General features: G+C 42.7%; 1 protein-coding gene and 1 long non-coding RNA gene across 4 annotated transcripts in view; one reads left to right on the top strand and one right to left on the bottom strand.

The window, feature by feature from the left end:
* The first annotated feature begins 172 nt into the window (after positions 1-172).
* wasf2 (WASP family member 2) overlaps positions 173-16,635 on the top strand; it is a 27,991-nt gene continuing 11,528 nt past the window's right edge. Inside the window, exons 1-2 of one of the 3 annotated variants that reach the window (XM_023976603.3) lie at positions 177-282; positions 2,679-2,727. The gene's annotated coding sequence lies outside the window, so the exon portion shown is untranslated. Of the gene's footprint in view, positions 283-2,678; positions 2,728-11,842; positions 11,945-16,635 lie in introns of those variants that run through there. The other 2 variants (XM_023976602.3, XM_023976604.2) reach the window with 2 other exon arrangements.
* LOC139023371 (uncharacterized) lies at positions 2,797-12,671 on the bottom strand. The gene is made up of 3 exons (XR_011474504.1): positions 12,640-12,671; positions 3,593-3,675; positions 2,797-3,328 (listed from the first exon to the last, which is right to left on the bottom strand). It is a non-coding gene; the product is annotated as an uncharacterized lncRNA (long non-coding RNA).

Genomic DNA, 16,635 nt, shown 5'->3' with positions numbered 1-16,635 from the left:
GGAATGTACGTTACGTATCTCCACCCTTCCCTACGCAAACTGGACAGATGTTTACGACTAGACTGGGTGGAGTTACCTATTGTACGTCCACGCCGCTGACACAGACGGACAGTGAGAGGAACCAATCAGCGCCTGGAATGTCGAAGCCTTGTCCAATCAGAAGTTTAACAAATCTGGGACTTCTCTGTGTTATCCTAAGTCTCCCCACCCTGGTTACAGTAAACCGTCATTTTTGTTTCTACTGAAAGACTCAACCAAGCAACAAGACTGATTTGGCTGACGGTAAGAGATCAGTGTTTAATTTGCGCCTTTTTCAGAAGTTACTAAATAAGAATAGGTTTTCCCGACGATTTTCGGACATAATGAGGGGCGTTTTCAACTTCACTTCCTGCTACACTGACAAGGCCGAGAGACGAAGTTTCATGTCACCTACCCTCGCCCTAATTATTGTAATGCCGTTTCTGAGCGTGAGACTTAAAAACAGCTCTCATTTAGACGAGTTTTATCTTGAGAAATAAATTATTTGTCAGACACAGAGTTGGGATAGGCTTTCTTGTTTGTTGTGTCAGTGTAAAAGTGAAGTTGTGACTCACCGGTGCATTCCACTGTGGCCGGGTAGTAGGGTGTAGAAAGTTGGCTAATTTTTAAGTCAATAGAAGCGCTGCATAGTTTATAGACTCCGGAGACGGAGCAAAAAAATTCACTTTATTCTTAAAGCCGAGGATAATTCCATTAGGCTGTGGTTGTTATAAAGGGAGTTGGTGTTGACTAGAGCGATGTGGGGCTGCCCAGTGCATTACAGTAGTCTGGTGCTAAAGTTGATGTAACATCTAGAAATCCTTATTCTTTCGTTGAGCCTTGACCACCAGTCCACCATATTGTATTCACTCCTCTCAGATATGGGGCATGACCAGAATAGAACTGGGCTGTGGTTTTGGTTCTGCTTTAGTTAGCCCTGCTGTGTGTCTGAATGTACCTTTTTTTTTAAACAGTAACGTTAAATATAAATGGGGCGTACCTAATTTGAATTACAAAGACACATGTCTGATCTAGACAATACCTTCTCCGTAAATTAGGGGCCATTACATTCATTCACATTTGGCTCCGTGTAAACTTTCAATTCCAACGCTGTTTTAACGTTGAACGTCAATAATCAAACGGTTTTCGAAAGATATGCTGATATGCCTCTTATCTTTGTCAGCGAAAAATAAGCTTGCAAATAAAACATTATCTTACTGTAGCAGTTTTGCACAGATCCATACACTGTGTGTGCCTCCGGTTGACCAACTACACTTCCTCCCAGTTAGCTTACACACAGGTGTTTGGAGCACTCAAGATAGCTAATTAGCAAAAATGGCGGCCTATGTCTTCCGTAAACACGCGCTGTAACATGGAGATATGGCCGTGTGGGAACATTAACCCTAACCCTATAAAGGTGTATAGTAATTTATCTTATTGGTCCTCTTCAGTATTAGACATACTTATAATTATTATTCCGCCGCCACATACTACTCCTACAGCATTTGAGCTAGAAACGCCATTCCAATGTCAAAACGTGCAGAACGGTCTCGGTCGAGTTTATTGTATACAACTTTTTGATATCTGTTATACTTTTTACGTTATTCAACTTTTCGCCCCCCCCCCCCCCCCCAAATCTGGTAACATTGGATTTCTCAAGATTTTAATCCTCTCCATTGTGGCATCATCACTTCCAACTGTCATTTTCTCACGAAACCTTTGACGCAAATCAGCTAATAATTGTTCTTGCAACCACGTAGACAATATTTCAGGCTTACCAGCTTCGTATACTGCTCTACTACTCAAATCTGGAGTTTGGCCAAAAAAAAGAATATTCGCATCAAAAGTTACAGCAGTTTAAGTAACCACATCAACATACATTTCTGTAACATTTTGGCAAACAACGTATGTTTTCACCACTACCGCAACAAGTTAGACAAAAAAATAGAGTGTATGGGATATTCGTCTACTTCTGCTATTCATAGCTGTGCGCTGAATTGAAATATTCCATACGGAATTTATGGTACAGCTGTTTTTGTAACTGCAATACCACGTGTTTAAAAATAAAAAATAAAAATATATTTTAAAAAGTAATCCTAACTAAAATCTTTCCCTACTTCTCTGTTTAGTAGTCGGTTTTTAAATCGGGGCTACCAATCTGTAACTAGAGCCGTTTTCGTAACCCATCGTCTGTCTTTCAAGCGTCTGTAAATCATGTCAGATGCAAGTCAATTCATTACTTTCCAAACAACTATCGTTTTGACCAAGTAACCAAAGAGTTACACAAAAATATTTGGCTTAAAATCATCTTCCTCTACTAGGCGGAAGCGGTTTTTAAATCGGGTGTACCGTTCTCGAGGGAGAGCGATTAAAGTAACCCCTCACCTGCTGTCTTCTGAAAACAGCTCTTTGTGTCAATATTGAGATTCCAAAAAGGAGCCGTTGCTAGGATACTCGCAGACACTGCCACAGTCATGAAAGAGAACAGAGACTCCTCCTACACGGTTTAAGCTAGAAACGCAGATCCAACTTTAAAAATTACAGGAACGGTCTCGATCGAGATGCTTGTATACAACTTTTTGATATCTGTTATACTTTTTCCGTTATTCACTTTCTTGTACTCTTTTTCTTTTCCATCCGCTTTCATTGGATTTCTCAAGATTCCAAAGTTCCCAATTGTGACATCATCACTTCCAACTGACATTCTCTGTAAGTGAAATCATGCAACTTTTGACACAAATCAGCTAGTAACTCCACTTTGCAACCACGTAGACAAAATATTTCAAGCTCACCAGCTTTGTCTACTTCTCTGCTACTCGAATCTGGCGTTTGGACTAAACATAACATTCGGATCAATATTTACAGCAGTTTAAGTAACCGCATCAACAACATTTTCTGTAACATTTTTGCAAACAACGTCCGTTTTGACCACTACCGCAACAAGTTAGACAAAAATATAGAGTATATGGGATATTAATCTACTTCTCTGCTATTCATAGCTGTGAGTAGAATCAAAATAGTCAATACGGAACTTACGGTTCAGCTGTTTTTGCAACTGCATTACCAAGTGTTTTTCAAACTTTTCCAAACAGCTGCTGTTTTGACCACTAAGACTATTACATACCACAACCTTACAACTTCTGACAGCAACCACACAACTGCTTACCATATCTAGTGACAACAACCAACAATTTACATACCACAACTTACAACTTCTGACAGCAACCACACAACTGCTTACGATATCTAGTGACAACAACCACACAATTACATACCACAACCTTACAACTTCTGACAGCAACCACACAACCTGCTTACCATATCTAGTGACAACAACCACACAATTAAATATACAGTAACACATTTTTGCAACGTTCATGACACGCAACCAATCAGACAGGCATAGCTGCACTATTTCCGATGGTGAACATACAAGTCATATAGCACAATTATGAAATACGACACAACCTTCCACTTTCTAGACAGTAACCACAAGCTGCTTACCATAGCTAGTATGACACAAGCCCACAATTAAATACCACAACCTTACAACTTCTGACAGCAACCACACAACTGCTTACGATATCTAGTGACAACAACCACACAATTAAATACCACAACCGCACAACTGCTGACAGCAACCACACAACTTCTGACCTCAACCGCACAATTTCTGAACACAACCACACAATTACATACCTATAATAGCACCAGCTGTCAGAGCAGCTTACAGTTCACTGCACCTGTACATATCCCATCTGTAAACAGCCCATCTATCTACCTCATCCCCATACTGTATTTATTTATTTATTTATCTTGCTCCTTTGCACCCCAGTATCTCTACTTGCACATTCATCTTCTGCACACCTACCATTCCAGTGTTTAATTGCGATATTGTAATTACTTCGCCACCATGGCCTATTTATTGCCTTAACTCCCTTATCTTACCTCATTTGCACTCACTGTATATAGACTTTTGTTTTATTTTTTTCTACTGTATTATTGCCTGTATGTTTTGTTCATTCCATGTGTAACTGTGTTGTTGTATGTGTCAAATTGCTATGCTTTATCTTGGCCAGGTCGCAGTTGCAAATGAGAACTTGTTCTCAACTAGCCTACCTGGCTAAATAAAGGTGAAATAAAAATAAATTAAAAAAATACCTCAACCACATAACTTCTGACCACAACTTCTGACCATATCTAGTGACCACAACCACACAATTGCATACCATGACCACACAACTTCTGACCACAACTTTTGACCACACATCTCACTACTTACCATTTACACACAACTTTTTACCACAACCACACAACTACTGAGCCACATAACTACTGAACACAACCACATTTTTTATTTCACCTTTATTTAACCAGGTAGGCTAGTTGAGAACAAGTTCTCCTTTACAACTGCAACCTGGCCAAGATAAAGCAAAGCAGTGTGACATAGACAACAACACAGAGTTACACATGGAGTAAACAAGCCAATAATACAATAAACAAGTCAATGACACAGTAGAAAAAAGAAAGTCTATACAGTGTGTGCAAAAGGCATGAGGAGGTAGGCAATAAATAGGCCATAGGAGCGAATAATTACAATTTAGCAGATTAACACTGGCGTGATAAATGAGCAGATGATGATGTGCAAGTAGAGATACTGGGGTGCAAAAGAGCAGAAAAGTACATAAAATAAAAACCGTATGGGGATGAGGTAGGTAGATTGGGTGGGCTATTTACAGATGGGCTATGTACAGCTGCAGCGATCGGTTAGCTGCTCAGATAGTTGATGTTTAAAGCGGGCGGGTGCTGGCAGCGAACGGTTGAAAAGCATGCATTTGGTTTTACTAGCGTTTAAGAGCAGTTGGAGGCCACGGAAGGAGTGTTGTATGGCATTGAAGCTCGTTTGGAGGTTAGTTAGCACAGTGTCCAAGGAAGGGCCAGAAGTATACAGAATGGTGTCGTCTGCGTAGAGGTGGATCAGGGAATCGCCCGCAGCAAGATTGACATCATTGATATATACAGAGAAAAGAGTCGGCCCGATCCGGACAACATGCCCTCAGATTTGACACACTGAACTCTGTCTGCAAAGTAGTTGGTGAACCAGGCGAGGCAGTCATTAGAAAAACCAAGGCTATTGAGTCTGCCGATAAGAATACGGTGATTGACAGAGTCGAAAGCCTTGGCCAGGTCGATGAAGACGGCTGCACAGTACTGTCTTTTATCGATGGCGGTTATGATATCGTTTAGTACCTTGAGCGTGGCTGAGGTGCACCCGTGACCGGCTCGGAAGCCGGATTGCACAGCRGAGAAGGTAYGKTGGGATTCGAAATGGTCAGTGATCTGTTTATTAACWTGGCTTTCGAAGACTTTAGATAGGCAGGGCAGGATGAATATAGGTCTGTAACAGTTTGGGTCTAGGGTGTCACCCCCTTTGAAGAGGGGGATGACCGCGGCAGCWTTCCAATCTTTAGGKATCTYGGACGATACGAAAGAGAGSTTGWACAGGCTGGTAAYAGGGGTTGCAACAATGGCGGCGGATAGTTTTAGAAAGAGAGGGTCCAGATTGTCTAGCCCAGCTGATTTGTACRGGTCCAGGTTTTGCAGCTCTTTCAGAACATCTGCTGTCTGGATTTGGGCGAGTAGCTGCGGGGGAGGCGGAGCTGTTGGCCGGGGTTGGAGTAGCCAGGAGGAAGGCATGGCCAGCCGTTGAGAAATGCTTATTGAAATGTTCGATTATCATGGATTTATCAGTGGTGACCGTGTTACCTAGCTTTAGTGCAGTGGGCAGCTGGGAGGAGGTGCTCTTGTTCTCCATGGACTTTACAGTGTCCCAAAACCTTTTGGAGTTAGAGCTACAGGATTCGAATTTAATTTCTGCTTGAAAAAGCTAGCCTTTGCTTTCCTGACTGACTGCGTGTATTGGTTCCTGACTTCCCTGAACAGTTGAATATTGTGGGGACTATTCGATGCTATTGCGGTCCGCCACAGGATGATTCAGGGCATAACCTCCCGGGTGGCGCAGTGGTCTATAGCTGCGCCACCAGAGTCTCTGGGTTCGCGCCCAGGCTCTGTCGCAGCCGGCCGCAACCGGGAGGTCCGTGGGGCGGCGCACAATTGGCATAGCGTCGTCCGGGTTAGGGAGGGTTTGGCCGGTAGGGATATCCTTGTCTCACTAACAGACACAACACCAAACATACATGCTTAATTCACATCGCTTCCACCCACGTACACAACGAGATATAACATGTAACAATTCATAGTACAGGTGATGGTCAGACGGAGGGTTGCCTGCACTCCCTTTGTTTTCAATGGCAACAGTAGATGAGGACTGCATGGCTACCATAACGCAACAGCTTGTGCGCGAATCTACATCAACACTGCTCCGCAGTTATACAACACTGCAGCAATTGGAGGGACGTTGAAATTCAATTTGCTTCTCCAATGGATGCCATAGACTTTGGTCCATCCGTTGTCCGGACTTCGGTCTAACTCGGATCGTGCCGGGGGGCCAAGAGGTGCATATGTTTTGGATTTTTCCCACCTAAAACTAGCGGACAGATGATTCAATATTGATAACAAAAGAGCTATAAATATTTTATGATTAGTATTTGAGAATCAAGCTGTGTAAGGTGCTAAGTGGTATAAAACACCAAAAAACGTAGCAAAACCCGAGGACCGAGTTTTGGGAAACCCTGCACATCTCAGACCATTGATACTGGTATATTTTAGCATTAATAGTACGCACTGTTACTAAACTAATATTCTTTCCTATTGCTATTCGCATAACCTCAACATTCTCCACAAAGATGCATAGGAGGTAGAGAAGAGGAAAAGCCGGATTTGGGGCCGTGTCAATCTTGCCCACTAAGGAAGGGATTCATACAGTCTCGACCTTCCAACCGCATTGCTGTGCCGCTGGGTTCGTCATTGGGCTGCCTTCATGGGGAGCAATGTGGTGCGTTATTAATAGATCGAAAGAGTCCATAGATCTATTGTAAGTACTAATAGTGAAGGGAGGCACACGGACTTATCAGCTGATGAAACATAGGCCCTAAGCACTGTCTTTTCATTGTTTTGTTGCTGTTTTAGGATTGAAAATGTTTTCAAAATTGTGGTGTACGCGAAATGATTGTGTAAGGAATATAATTGCACACACCGATTGGTTGTCTGTTTTTTGCCAGGTGGACTTCCTGTAGATGTGACCTGCTGAGTGCGATGGGTGAGGTTCATGTCAAAGAGCTAGAGGGAGTCCCTGGTGATTTGGAAGTGCTGGTGCGCAGAACCTCGGTGGTCAGCATTGGTTGTGCCAGTGACAACGACACCCATGCCAGGTGGGCCGAGGTTGGCTTGTGGAGGATGTCGGCGGGACAGAGGCGTGGAGGACCGTGTTCCGCGATATTGTTCGATGGCGTTCTAGCAATGGGGTTGGCCCAGGACCGCTGGAGTTTCGATTGGTCCATAGCTCTCCGGGGGCGAGGGAAAAAAGCGTCCATAGGGAAGCAGTGCGAAAGGCAAATGGAAACAGACGTTGCGAGCACAGATCTTAAAACCACTTTAAGCTGGGTGAACACATGTAGACTATAGGCAGGCTGGAGACAGAGATAACGGAGGTGCAATCACCTTGTGCTAGAAGGGGCTTTACGCATGGGAGATCTTACAATAGGTCCAGAATGGGTAGTGTATCATATGGATCAGGTGATCAGAAATCATGATTTTGTCAATGGAGAGGTAAGAATTTGTTGACGTTGAACTGAGAGTCGAGGTCGATTGAGAAATAATGAGTTCATTGAGTTGGTGAATTTGATGGCAGGGGTGTTTGATAAAATCGAGTCAGATCGGCAGTCCGCGCTGCATAGGTGAGGGTCGCCATAGGAATGTCCGATACAAATCCCAGTCATCTCCACTTGTCTGTCACGTCCATACTAAATTCCACTGCACGTGTGTCCTCTTTCGTGGTGAAAGAATGTCTCACCAGCAGTGTTTACCCATGTGGGGGAGGGTCTGGAACTATTAGTCCAGTTCCGCGCAAAACCACTCCTAGGTGGGGCCGACTTTATTCTATGTTGAAGGGTTAAGGCAGGTCCACTTCTAAAACTCTCACTGAAGCCTCCCGACGCAAGCCAAAAAAATATTAAATAAATCAAAAGTCTGGGCAGTGGTCTCAACAAAATTCTGGGAACCAGCCAGGCAACTGACTAGAGATTAGCCTGCGGCTAATTCTAGTTGCCAGTAACAGGCAATACTGGCTGGCATAGAGTTGGGCATTGAGCACATCCCCCTGACAATTGTTGAAACTGGTAATATAAGTAATCTATTCTACGGTGGGACTATCTCGCACGTGCAGAAATGAGGAGAATCAGGGGTCAACGCCAGTCCTTCATTCAGAGGAACATTTAGTCACCTTTTGGCTTTTTATTTATTCATAGGGGTTCTAGATTGATGTATTATTATAAAATTTGTATAATCTCACTTACTGTGAGTTGAGCCATGTAAATATAATCTTTTCTTGTGTGGTTATAAATTACATGTTATTTAGTGTGGGGTGGGGTTGATTATCTGCGAAACGATGGTGCTAATGTAGAAGACATCTATTAGATTTCAAAGATGTATGTGCAATTTTTATCGAATGTGTCATCAGGGATAAAGACAGTATAGCATTTCAGCCCAAATTTGTCCTGTATGTTTATGTACGACTGTGACTCGCTCGTGAGCTGTTTACTATATGAGTTGAGTGTGTTTGTGTATAATGTTCTACCGTAAGAATGTGTCAAGTCTTACTTAGAATTTTCAGCACATCTCGAACATTTCTATCAGATCATGGCACTAAGTTAACCGACAGCCTGGTGACAGGGCTAAGTTATACGTCTCATTATATCTGGTTTATTCCTGCATTATATACACTGTCTACTCAATATTCCTATCAATTTCTGGGCACGAGGGTTATGCGAACCCGTTTGAGCAGAATGGGAGTTAACGTTAGCGTATCTCCATCCTCCTACGCATAAACCTGGACAGTGGTTATCGACTAGACTGTGGTGCGAGTTATCCTATTGTACGTCCTACGCCGCTGACACATGGACGTGGACAGTGAGAGTGAACACAAGCTCAGCGCCTGGATGTCCGAAGCCTTGGCGATATCAGAGAAGTTTACAATAATCTGGGGACGTTTCTGCTGTTATCCTATTGAGTCGCCCCACCCTGGTTACATGTAAACCGTCATTTTGTTTCTATGAAGAGACTCAACCAAGCAAAAGACTGATTTGGTCGTGACGGTAAGAGAATCAGTGTTTTAATTTTGCGCCTTTTTTCCAGATAGTTCTAAATTGAGATAGCGTTTTCCCGGACGATTTAGCATGCGGATATGAGGGGCGTTTTTCAACTCTCACTTCTAGTACACTGGCAGAATGGTCTCGGAGAGAACGAACGTTTCATTCACACTATCCTCAGACCCTAATGGTGATATGGTAATGCGCTGATTCTCTGAGTCGTAGGAGACTTAAAGAACAGCTCTCATTTATGACGATGTTTTATCCTATATAGAAATAAATTAGTTTGTATACAGTTTGGACCACAGAGTTGGGGATAGGCTTGTCTTGTTTGTTGTGTCGAGTGTAAACGTGAAGTGTGTGACTTCACGGTGGCATTCCACTGTGGCGGTGTTCAAGTAGGGTGTAGAGAAGTGGCGCATTAATTTATGTATTAGTCATAAAGACGCGCTGATAGTTTATAGACTTCGGAGACAGGGATGCAAAAAATTACTTTATTCTAAAAGCGAGGATAATTCATTAGGCGTGGTTGTTTATAAGAGAAGTGGAGTGGTGTTTTGACTGAGAATGCGATGTGGGGCGGTGCCGGTGCATTACGAGTAGATCTGGGTGCTAATAGGATGTATACATTAGAATATCTTATTCTTTCGTTGAGAGAGCCTTGACCACCAGTCCACCAATTACGTATTCACTCCTTAGAATATGGGGGATGAAGGATAGAACTGGGCTGTGGTTTTGGTTCTGCTTTAGTTAGCCCTGCGGTGTGTCTGAATGTACTTTTTTTTAAACACGTAACGTGTAAATTATATGGGGACGTCACGCTAATTTGAATTACAAAGATACTGTCTGATCTAGACCAACTAACTTCTCGTCAAATTAAGGCGGCCATACTTCAATTCACATTTGGGCTCCTGTGTAATACTTTCAATTCCAACGCTGTTTTAACGTTGAATCGTCAATACTCAACGGTTTTCGAAAGATAGTGCTTGGATCCTCTTAATTCTTGGGGTAGCGAAAGAATAAAGCTTTTGCAAATAAGAAATTATCTTTTATCTGTAAGCATTTTGCAACAGACCATACACCTGTGTGTACGCCTGCGGTTGACGCGAACTCGACTTCCGCCAGTTAGCTTACACACAGAGTGTTGGAGCACTCCAGATATTGCTAGAGTAGCAGAAATGGCGGCCTATGTCTTCGGTAAGACACGCAGCTTGTAAATGGGATATGCTTCGTGGTGGGAAATTAACCGGTAACGCAGTAAAGGTGTAAGGTAATTTATGACTTATGGTGGTCCTGCGTTGCGTATTAGACATACTTAGTAATTATTTACTCGTCCGGCACACCTACTACCTACCGACAGGCATTTGGCTAGAAACGCCATTCCATTGCAAAGTGCAGGAACGGTGGCTCGGTGAGTTTATTGTATACACTTTTTGATATTGTTATAACTTTTTACGTTATATCAATACTTTTCGTCCCCCCCCCACCCCCCCAAATCTGTGAACATTGGATTCTCAGATTGTTTAATTCCTCTCCATTGGTGTGCACGGATACACTTTACAACTGTCATTTTCTCACGAAACTTTTGACGCAAATGCACTAGATAGATTTGTTCTTGGGCAACCACGTAGACAATATTTCAGGCTGACAGCTTTCGTAGCTGCTCTAGTGCGTACTTCACAAGTCTGGAGTTTTGGCCAAAAAAAGAAATATTCGCATCAAAAGTTGACAGGCAGTTGTAAGTAACCACATCAACATACATTTCTGTACATTTTGGAACAACGTATGTTTCCACACTACCGGCGTTGAGTACAACGTTTACGACAAAAAAATAGAGTGTATGGGATATTCTGCGCTTACTTCTGCTTTCGATAGCTGTGCCTGAGATTGAAATATTGCATAACGAATTTATGGTAAGCTGTTTTTGTAACAAAGCTTATACCACGTGTTTTAGAAATAAAAAAATTAATAATTATTTAAAAAGTAATCCTAATCTAAATCTGGTTCCCTACTTAGCTCGTGTTTGTTGTCGTTTTTAAATCGGGGCTACGCAATCTGGTACACTAGAGCCGTTTTCGTAACCCATCGTCTGTCTTTCTAAGCGTCTGTAAGGTCATGTCAGATGCAATCAGTTCATTAAGTCTTCCAAACAGACTAGTCTGTTTTGGTGAGCCAATAACCAAGAGTTACACAAGAAATATTTGGCTTAAAATCATCTTTTTTTCCTTCCTATCCTAGGCGCGAGGACACCCGCCGGCGAGATTAGAGCCCGCGGCCCGTTTAAAATCGGGTGTACCTGTTCTCGGAGGGGAGAGCGATTAAAGTAACCCCTCACCTGCTCGTCTTCTGAAAAACAGCTCTTCGTGTCAATATTGAGATTCCCAAAAGGAGCCGTTGCTAGGATACTCGCAGAAACTGCCACAGTCATGAAAGAGAACAGAGACTCCTCCTACACGTTTAAAGCTAGAAACGCAGATCCAACTTTAAAAATTACAGGAACGGTCTCGATCGAGATGCTTGTATACAATCTTTTTGAATCTGTTATACTTTTTCCCGTATTCACTTTCTTGTACTCATTTTTCTTTCATCCGCTTTCATTGGATTTCTCAAGATTCCAAAGTTCCAATTGGTGACATCATCACTTCCAACTGACATTCTCTGTATGAAATCATGCAACTTTTGATCACAAAATCAGCTAAGTACTCCACTTTGCAACCACGTAGACAAAATATTTCAAGCTACCAGCTTGGTCTACTTCTCTGCTACTCGAATCTGGACGTTGGACTAAACATAACATTCGGATCAAATATTTACAGGAGTTTAAGTAACCGCATCAACAACATTTTCTGTAACATTTTTGCAACAACGTCCGTTTTGACCACTACCGGAAACAAGTTAGACAAAAATATAGAGTAAATGGGATAATTAATCTACTTCTCGCTATTCATAGCTGTGAGTAGAATCAAATAGTCAATACGGAATTACGGTTCAGCTGTTTTTGCTAACTGCATTACAAAGTGTTTTCAAACTTTTCCAAACAGCTGCTTGTTTTGGATCCACTACAGACATTCGATACCACAACCTTACAACTTCTGACAGCAACCACACAACTGCCTTACCATATCTAGAGTAGAACAACAACACACACATTTACATACCACAACCTTACAACTTCTGACAGCAACAACCACACAACTGCTTACGATATCTAGTGAAAACAACCGCACAATACATACCACAGACCTAACAACTCTGACACAACCACACAACTGCTTACATATCTAGTGACAACAACACACAATTACATACCACAATACCTTACAACTTCTGACAGCAACACCACACAACTGCTTACCATATATAGTGACAACAACCACACAATTAAATCACAAACCTTACAACTTTCATGACAGCAACAATAAGCGCTATACCATATCTATCATGGACACAACAACCACTACATATTAGAATAGACCGCACAACCTTACAAACTTCTGACAGTAACCACAAGCAACTGCTTACGATATCTAGTAGACAAACAAACCACACAATTAAATATAGCCAAACCTTAACAACTTCTGAAGCGAACCACACACACTGCTTACGATATCATAGTGACAACAACCACACAATTAAATACGACAACCTTACAATACTTCTGGACAGCAGACCACACAACTGCTTACGATATCTAGTGGACAAAACAACAGCACAATTAAATACCAACAACCAGCACAACTGCTGACAGCAACCACACAACTTCTGACCTCAACGCACAATTTCGAACACAACCACACCAATAGATACTATAAAGCACCAGCTGTCAGAGCAGCTTACAGTTCACATGCCCATTCCATGACATAATCACCCAAACTGAAACAGCCCTCATCATCTATCTACCTCATCCCATACTGTGATTTATTTATTTATTTATCTTGCTCCTTTGACCCCGTACTCTCTAAACTTGCATATTCGTTTCCTTCTCACACCTAACTTCAGTGTTGTTTAATTGCGACTATTGTAATTACTCTCGCCACCTATGGCTATTAATATGCCTTAATTCCCTTATCGTTACCGTCAGTTTTCACTCACTGTTATGAGACTTTGTTTATTATATTTTTCTAACTGTTTATTGCCTAGTATTGTTTGTTCATGTCCGCATTGTGAATTGTGTTGTTGTAGTGTCAAATTGCTATCTTGATCTTGCCAGGTCGCAGGTTGCAATGAGAACGTTGTTCTCAACTAGCCCTACCTGGCTAAATAAAGGGAAATAAAAAGAGTAGAATTAAAAAAATACCTCAACCATCATAATTCTGACCACAACTTCTGACAATAGATCTAGTGACCGACAACCACAAACTGCATACGCATGACCAAACCAACTTCTGCACCACAGACTTATTGACCGACAAGCTCACTCTTTACCGATTAAGCACCTGCTTTTTACACAACCGACACAATACTTGAAGCCACATAGCAGCTCTGAACACAACCGACTTTTTTTAATTTCGACCTTTATTTAACACAGGTAGGCTAGTTGAGAAACAAGTTCTCCCTTTACGATACTGCAACCTGTGCCAAGATAAAGCACACAGGCAGTGTGGAATAGACAAAACACACAGGTGAGTAGCATCATGGAGTAAAGCAACGCAGGATATTCGACAAATAAACAGAGTCTAATGAAGGCGGTGGTGATGAAAGGAAAGAGAAAAAGTTATACAGTGTGAGTGCAAAACGGTCATGAGGTGTGAGGCAAAATCAGTGGTAGATAGGGCATAGAGAGGAAATCTTATCTTAGAAGATTAAATCACTGGTCGTGTAAGAATGAACGTAATGATGATGTTGCTTAAGTGTAGAGATCTGGCCTAGAGGGAAAAAGTATTAAGAATAGGAGTTAGCGTAGATGAAAGAGGATAACTGGATTGGAGGAAAGGTATTAAGAGTGGGTGCTTATCTCGTTGATCTAGTAACAGTGCAGCGATCGGTTAGCTGCTGACAATAGTTGATGTTTAAAAGCGGGCGGTCGGCTGGTCAGCGGACGACACGGGGTTTGAAACAGCATGCATTTAGTTTTTCAGCGTTTAACGAAGCGTTGAGGCCCACTGAGAAGGAGTGTTTGTAGGTTGGGCATTGAAAGATTTCTCGTTGTGGAGGTTTAGTTAGCACAGTGTCCAAGGAAGGGCCAAAGGTATGACGAGGGTATGGAACGGTAATGGTGGTGCGCTGGCGTGGGAAAGTGTGGTATCAGGGAATGCCGCACTGCAAGAAATTGACATCATTGATTGAGATATATATGAGAAAAGAGTCGGCCCGATCCGGACACATGCCCTCAGATTGAAGCACACTGAACTCTGTCTGCAAAGTAGTTGGTGAACCAGCGAGGCAGTCATTAAGAAAACCAAGGCTATTGAGTCTGCCCGATAAGAATACGGTGATTGACAGAGTCGAATAGCCTTGGCCAGGGTCGCATATGATGGACGGCTGCACAGTACTTCTGTTTTTATCGATGGCGGTTATGATATCGTTTAGTACCGTTGAGCGTGGCTGAGGTGCACCCGTGACCGGCTCGGAAGCCGATTGCACAGCAGAGAAGGTACGGTGGGATTCGAAATGGTGTCAGTGATCTGTTTATTAACATGGCTTTCGAAGACTTTAGATAGGCAGGGCAGATGAATATGTCTGTAACAGTTGGGTCTAGGGTGTCCCCCTTTTGAAAGGGGGGATGACCGCGGCAGATCATTCCAATCTTTTAGGGATCTTGGACGATACGAAAGATGAAGGTTGTACAGGCTGGTAACGAGGGTGCAACAATGGCGGCGGCATAGTTTTAGAAAGAGAGGGTCCAGATTGTCTAGCCCAGCTGATTTGTACAGGTCCAGGTTTTTGCAGCTCTTTCAGAACATCTGCTTGTCTGGATTTGGGCGAGTAGCTGCGGGGAGGCGGAGCTGTTGGCCGGGGTTGGAGTAGCCAGGAGGAAGGCAATGGCCAAGCCGTTGAGAAATGCTTATTGAAATGTTCGATTATCATGGATTTATCAGTGTGACCGTGTTACCTAGCTTTAGTGCAGTGGGCAGCTGGGAGGAGGTTGCTCTTGTTCTCCATGGACTTTACAGTGTCCCAAAACCTTTTGGAGTTAGAGCTACAGGCAACGACTATATTCTCGCAGAATAAAGCTAGCCTTTGCTTTCCTGACTGTACTGCCGTGTATTGGTTCCTGACTTCCCTGAAAGTTGAAATATTGTGGGGTACTATTCGATGCTATTTGCGGTCCGCGCACAGGATGATCAGGCATAATCTCCGCGTGGCGCAGTGTGTCTAAGCTGCGCACCCAGAGTCTCTGGGTTCGCGCCCAGGCTCTGTCGCAGCCGCGGCCGAACCGGAGGTCCGTGGGGCGGCGCACCAATTGGCATAGCGTCGTCCGGTTTAGGGAGGGTTTGGCGGTAGGGATATCCTTGTCAGTATGTAAAAAAAAAAAAAAAAAAAAAATGTAATAAAAAGAATGTATGCACTCTACTGGTAGAGTCGCTCTGGATAAGAGCGTCTGCTAAATTACTAAAAGTGTAAATAATGGTGCGACAGGGGATGATGTGTGGGTGTCAGGTACAGCGGAGGTAAGCCCAAGCACTGAGTGATGATAAGAGAGGTTTCGTGAGCTACTGCTGAGTGGTTATAAATGGGTGAGGTCACCGGCATGACTGGGAGGTGGGACAAGGAGGTATCAGAGGTAATTATGAGTGGAACTAGGGGCTCCATTGTAAACTAAAACAATGATAACTACCTAATACAACAGTAACAAGGCATATTGACAATATGAGAGAGCATCTAGTGACCTCAACCATATAACTCTGACCGCAATCAACAAATTCTGACCACATGTAGTGTCCATAACACACACAACCTCTGACCTCAACCACACAATTACATACCACAACAACACAAACTTCTGACCACCACATTATTTAACTACTAACCATATCCAAACAGCTTTTTGACCACAATACTGAACCCACATAACTACTGACCACTACTACCACAACTTATCTAACAAATCTACTGATCTTCGTTGGGAATAAAATAATGACCTTTTTACACTTCTTTCACTACCCACAAACGTTTAAAGAGCTTTAGCTAGCCCCACCAACTTTATCTGTAAAGTTACCATCTAGTTTGTAGTATAATAAAAAAAAAGCTATGTTTCTCCAAAACAGACCACGTCGGGGCTCTTAACAAAAACCACTCGCTCCGAAGATAGTGCTACAGTCGTCAATAGGCACTAAAAGTAGTTAGAGTAACATTTGAGCTGTCCCAGACTAAAATAAATATTTTAAATGGGTGTATTCTTCCGCTATAC

This window comes from Salvelinus sp. IW2-2015, linkage group LG31, assembly GCF_002910315.2.
Source record: "Salvelinus sp. IW2-2015 linkage group LG31, ASM291031v2, whole genome shotgun sequence".
NCBI lineage: Eukaryota > Metazoa > Chordata > Actinopteri > Salmoniformes > Salmonidae > Salvelinus > Salvelinus sp. IW2-2015.
This window is presented reverse-complemented; position numbering and strand designations above follow the sequence as displayed.